Source organism: Bombina bombina, chromosome 6, assembly GCF_027579735.1.
Source record: "Bombina bombina isolate aBomBom1 chromosome 6, aBomBom1.pri, whole genome shotgun sequence".
Lineage (NCBI taxonomy): Eukaryota > Metazoa > Chordata > Amphibia > Anura > Bombinatoridae > Bombina > Bombina bombina.
In genome coordinates this window covers 428,548,998-428,554,997 of record NC_069504.1, presented here as the reverse complement: position 1 = coordinate 428,554,997, position 6,000 = coordinate 428,548,998, and positions in this window count along the sequence as shown.

Sequence of the window (6,000 nt, the reverse complement as noted above, 5' to 3'; positions counted from 1 at the left end):
TAGAACACCAACATAAGGTCATAATATAATTAAAAATTACCCCTATCAGTGAATATTGCACTTGATATATATTCTTATTAAAGATATAATTCTAGTTTACTACAAGTTAAGTCACTTTCACAGTCAGCCTTTAGGGGCGCTCCTAACACAACGTCACTCCAATGCTCTTGATTTGCCACCTCAGCAACAGCCATGCAAGTGCTCAGTCTGCATGTGTATTGTACAATATGCAATGTAGTAAACACATGACCTGAACAGGGTTACTGGGTGAATAGGTGTAGTATGTAATATAAAGCCAATTCTGCTGATTACTTAAAAATACCATGTAATATATCTGTCTTGCTATAGAACAGACATCCTCAAACTTGGCCCTCCAGAGTTTGGAACTACATTTCCCATGATGCTCAGCCAGCTGATATGCTGGCTGAGTGAGCGTTATAGGAAATATAGCATCAAAACCTCTGAAGGGCCAAGTTTGAGGATGTCTGCTATAGAATATATCCATTAAGTCGAAACATTTTTAAAACAAATTAAAATCTCTTTTGCTGCAATTGTTTTTCAATAGCCAAACTCCACCTACCACTTGTCTTATTTGTAGAAGCCAATCGGCTTTAGTTTGCAAACAACAAGGCTAGCCACAGTCATTAACCTCTTTGTGTACTATAGTCTTAACACAATTAGTATATAAAAGTACGTGGCAGGAGCGCCGTCTTCGTAGGAAGAATGGCTTATGTGCAGCGCAGAAGTGTATATCCTGCCTTATGCAGGAGTTACAGACAGTGTGCTGTAATATATCTGACCATGCGTATTTAAAGAACACATAGATTGTGCCAATTTGAGGCAATGCAACGGTTTATGTTGCAGATCACTACATATACTTAAAAACTAAGAAACATTCAATATAATAAAAATCAATAACTCATATGTCCTGTCACTGTGTTGTAAATAAAGTGGTATTACGTGATGTGCTAAAAATTATATTAGCTCGTATCTGATGTTAAACATATCAGATATTACATAAAGGACTTAAATCTCAGTGGATTTTAATAAATGCATGATTGGCTAAATGTTAGTTCGCTACTAACCCTTTTAATAAGATATAGAATATAAAATGAGTCATGCGCCTCATATAGACATTATGAACATATTAAAACATATTTAAACATCATAATCATATTAAAATATAATAGCAAAGTAGCAGAGTAATTGCTGCAGCAATAAAATCAACGGAAAAAAATGATGAAAAATGAAAAACGATGAAAGAAATAATAATGATAATAATAAGTTCTGAGATAAGGTTGAGAGTTTTGTAAGATAATCCAAATGATGGTTTGTCTTTAGTGGGAAATCAGAAGTATTTGAATCCGGATTCCTAAAAAAGAAACAAAAATACAACCAAAAACTGCTACTGTAACTGGGCTTGTTAGGGAAAAGTGCTCACCGTATATCTCAGGCTGGTATGTCGAATGGAGGGTCTGATAACGTGTTTCGGCCTTGTGGGGCCTTTAACAAGACTTGATAAAGGCCCCCCAAAACTCTCAACCTTATCTCAGAACGTATTATTATCATTTCTTTCATCGTTTTCATTTTTTTATTCTTTCTTTTTTTTTCATTTTTCATCATTTTTTTCAATTGCTTTTATTGCTGCAGCAATTACTCTGCTACTTTGCTATTATATTTTAATATGAATATGATGTTTAAATATGCTTTTATATGTTCATAATGTCTATATGAGGCACATAAGACTCATTTTATATTCTAATATCTTATTAAAAGGGTTAGTAGCGAACTAACATTTAGCCAATCATGCATTTATTAAAATCCACGGAGTCCTTTATGTAATGTCTGATAAATGTTTAACATCAGATACAAGCTAATATAATTTTTAGCACATCACGTAATACCACTTTCATTTACAACACAGTGACAGCACATATGAGTTATTGATTTTTATTATATTGAATGTTCCTTAGTTTTTAAGTAAATGTAGTGATCTGCAACATAAACCGTTGCATTGCCTCAAATTGTTTCAAATTGTTTTTTTTCCTCTACACACAAGTAGTTATTACAATTTGACTATAATGTTTTGATTTTAAGATTTTAATTACACTTTTTTTTTGGCACAAACTGCTTATGAACTATAGCAGTTCTATCACACCACACACCATCAGCACATTTGTACAATTCCCTTATTGTTAAACTGTATTTTTTTTATTGTTAAATCACCAAAATGTTGTAATCTGTGTTGATTCACACACATCTCCTGCTTAACTATATTAAGCTCATCTTATAATATACCTAATACGTGTTATCAAATATAATTGGCATAATTCTTTAAATACGCATGGTCAGATATCTTACAGCACACTGTCTGTAACTCCTGCATAAGGCAAAATATACACTTCTACGCTGCACATAAGCCATTCTTCCTACAAAGACGGCGCTCCTGCCACGTACTTTTATATTCTATGTTAGGAACGATTGGGTTGGGCTATCGTTGGCTCTCAGTGAGGCTGTGCGGTATTGTCACATGTCGCAGAACACTATATACCTTTTTTCTTAACACGATTAGTAAAAATGAAATCACATGATTGTGTGATTTCAAGGCCGGGATCAAATCATGGGGGGCTGTATACGCTGTTAGGCATCACCCCCAGGCCGATACTTAAAGGGACAGTTTAGACAAAAACTTTCTCTTTTAATTTGTGCTCAATGATTCATTTTACTTGCTGGAGTGTATTTAATAGTTTACAAATAGCTAATTAGCCTTTATATTGGTATTTGAAATAGCTGATTTAATCTGTAGTATCCCTACCTATATTGAAAATTTCTATACCTAGGTATAGGCTATTGAGTAAATATGAAAAAAAACATCCAGCAGAAGAAATTGCACTCACAGTGGGAGGTAGAAGAGATAAAGCTCTAAAATGTTCATGCTCTGCAAGCTAAGCCTATTTTGATGGGCTGTGGTTTCATAGAGCAAATCCAGCTATTTATTTTGCAAAAAGAAACATAAATTAGCAATTTATCATAAATTTTATAAACTGCAGCTGGTATAAGTCATGGGGAGCACAGTCAGGGAAAAATAATTTTACAGTGAACTGTCCCTTTAACTATATCAAAGGGGGAAGCTGCAGGATGCTGTATAAGGTAGGACGTTCCATGCCATCCTAACGGCGTCAAAGCTCAGCGATGTTAGGGTGGCATGGAATGTACTAACTGCGTTAAGGAGTTAAGTTAGTATAAAAGTACTTGTTTTGCAGTTATCTGTTAAAGACAGGGAAAGAAAATGTTGCCACCAATCATCAAGAAGTACCCAGGTGCTGAAGCAAAAATGGGCCGGCTCCTACGCTTACATTCCTGCTTTTTTCAAATAAAGATACCAAGAGAACAAAGAAAATTGATAATATGAGTAAATAAGAAAGTTGCTTAAAACTGCATGCTCTATCTGAATCATGAAAGAAAAAATGTGGGTTTCATATCCCTTTAAAATGAATAGGAAAATAAAATCACTGTGCCTGCACATGCCAGATGCACACTCTCTTGCATGTCCTTGTATGTGGTGTGAATACTTAGGACATTTTGAGGTAAAATATCTTCCTTTTTCCAAGCTGGATAAGGAGAGTGGTGAAGTGCAAGTTAATTCTCTTTTATACTTCATGGGTAAAGATGTGGAGCCAGTGTTTAATGCCTTTGCATTCCAAGAAGGGGAAGTGTTTGACTTTGAAATAGTCATGAACAAACTCAGTGCTCACTTTGTGCCCAAACGTAATGTGATTCATGAGAGGGCCTGTTTCCACAAACGCGTCCAGCGTGTGGGAAAATCTGTGGAGTCATTTGTGCGCAGCCTGTATGAACTAGCAGAATTCTGAGTTTGGTGTTGCTAAAGAAGAGCAAATCGGAGACAGAATAGTTATAGGAATTGCAGATTCTGAGGTCTCACTGAAGCTACAGTTGGAGGTTGAATTGATGTTAGATGGGGCTATTAGGATGGCCCACCAGAGTAAACTGGTGAAAAAGCAAATTGCTGACATGAGGTCTGAGAGTATTGTGGATGAAGTGCAGCAGTTCAGGAGAGCTGCAGGTGCTAGGCAGCAGATAGACCCAGAAGCGGATGGGTGCAGCAGGCTCCTTGAACGTGATGTAAGCGTACCAATAAGCAGAATGCCATATGCCCCACTAAAGATAAAAGATGTAGAAAGTGCAACCGAGTAGGCCATTTCGAAGTGGTGTGTAAAACTGAGTCCATTATAAAGATGCAGGTGGACAGTGACCAGTTTAAGAAGTGTCTAGGGTCTGTTGTTGAACGATCCGGTTCAGATGAAGATTGGCGGGTTACTCTTACAGTAATGGGAGCCAAGGTTGCCTTCAAGAATGACACAGGAGCAGACATTACCGTTTTGTCCCTTGTAGCATTCATAAAACTGCCTTGACAGTCTCAGCTGCAAAAGTTACAACGAAGGTTCACAGTCTTGGAGGCCACATTGGTTGTGCAGGGAAATTTCTCGCTAGCTGCGAGTACAAACAGAAGAAATTCACAATGTGGGTACATGTTATTAGAGGATAGTGTGTTAACAATCTATTGAGCAGGAAAGCAGCCTGTGGTCTGGGCCTTGTCGCCAGAGTAAATGAGATTAGGGAAGACATGTTTGGTGAATTGGGCCTGCTAAGCTGCCAGACAGTCCAAATCGCACTTAAAGTTGATGCTGTCCCATACAGCATTACTACTCCTCGTAGAATTTTATTCCCGCTCATCCCTTAAAGGGACACTGAACCCAATTTTTTTCTTTTGTGATTCAGATAGAGCATGAAATTTTAAGCAACTTTCTAATTTACTCCTATTATCAAATGTTCTTTATTCTCTTGGTATCTTTATTTGAAATGCATCAATGTAAGTTTAGATGCCGGCCCATTTTTGGTGAACAACCTAGGTTGTCCTTGCTGATTGGTGGATAAATTCATCCACCAATCAAAAACTGCTGTCCAGAGTTCTGAACCAAGAAAAAAAGCTTAGATGCCTTCTTTTTCATATAAAGATAGCAAGAGAATGAAGAAAAAATGATAATAGGAGTAAATTAGAAAGTTGCTTAAAATTGCATGCTCTATCTGAATCACATGCTCTATCTGAATCACAAAATGAAGAATATGGGAGTCATTGAAGAAGTTGTCGAAGCAACTGACTGGTGTGCCCCCAATGTGCCCATTGCGAAGAACGGGAAGGTACGCATCTGCGTAGATTTGAAACGGCTGAATGAGGTGGTGAAAAGAGAGAGATATGTGCTGCCGACGCTTGAAGATATAGCTCCGAAACTGTTCTTCTCCACATCGGATGCTTCCAGCAGATACCTCAAGACCCAAAGTGCTGCAAACCATTACACCGGTAGGTCGGTTTTGCTTCTGCAGACTCCCCTTCAGCATATCCTCTGCCACTGAAATCTTTCAAAGAGAGATGAGTTCACTCCTGAGGGACCATGTGGGCAAGGCAGTCATCATAGATAACATTTTTTTTTTTATTTCTTTATTTTTCAAAACTCAGAGATACAAATCTATAAAAGACGTTATCAATCTTGTACCAAAAAAAATTGTTACAAGAACAAGTGCATTAGTATGGATATTACAAGTTAGATAGCTAGGTACATAGGCGATTTGCATATATCTCATTTCTGAGCACTTTTTAAAACATTTTTAATCAATATCTAACCTAAGGGATAGGGAGGGGAAGGGGCTAGGGGAGGAGGTTTTACTGGAGAGGGAGAGGAAAAGAGGGGAAGGCGTGAATGGGATAGGTTGGGTGAGGTCCAGGAGATTGTGTCTTCTCCTGACTGTAGTGCCTGATACTCATGATTTCCCAGGGTAGCTTTTGATGGCAGGATGTTAGTCAGGTTGGTGATTAGAGTTTGACACGTTTCTTTGAGCCTGGAAGGTGTGCAGTTATAATATTTCAAGGTATCCAACAATGATACCTAATAAGAAAACCATAAATACTTTGGTACAACTGAA